The sequence below is a fragment of the Geospiza fortis genome, unplaced genomic scaffold (genome assembly GCF_000277835.1).
Source record: "Geospiza fortis unplaced genomic scaffold, GeoFor_1.0 scaffold78, whole genome shotgun sequence".
In the NCBI taxonomy this organism is placed as follows: Eukaryota; Metazoa; Chordata; class Aves; order Passeriformes; family Thraupidae; genus Geospiza; species Geospiza fortis.
The window spans coordinates 2,646,533-2,646,945 of NW_005054339.1; the positions used below are offsets into that span (position 1 = coordinate 2,646,533).

The following is a 413-nucleotide window of genomic DNA, read 5'->3' on the forward strand; positions in this document are numbered from 1 at the left end:
AAGCACCTCATGTGCTTGAGAATTATCAATCAGGTCTAGCAACACATCCCTTGCCTAGTGAACATCAGAACCCTCTACTCAAGAGAGCTGGAGTAACCCACAGGAGGCAGATGAAGCTGGAGGCAACAGATCCAGGGAGATGCTGATGGTTGGGCACAGCACACCCACCTCAACTCCAACTAAACCGGGGAAGGCTGTGCACTCAGGGCAAGGCTGCAGCCCAGCACTACATGAACTATTCTCTTCTGCAGTTCCTGTCCTCCTAGCACTAGAAAGTTACATGAATGCAGCCAATGCCAATTTAAGCAGAGTCTGAAGGGCAGGAACTTCCCTTATTGTGAAATTGTTCTTTAGGATCGACAGAAATGCACTTCACCACAAACAAACGCTTGTGTTGGAGGAGGCTCTCAGGA

At 49.2% G+C, this 413-nt stretch overlaps 1 protein-coding gene across 1 annotated transcript in view; it reads right to left on the reverse strand.

Annotated features, from left to right (window-relative positions):
• The window catches only part of DUSP7 (dual specificity phosphatase 7), a gene marked incomplete at its 5' end in the record, with an annotated part of 5,289 nt that overhangs the window by 2,609 nt on the left and 2,267 nt on the right, over nt 1-413 (reverse strand). The window lies entirely within an intron of this gene.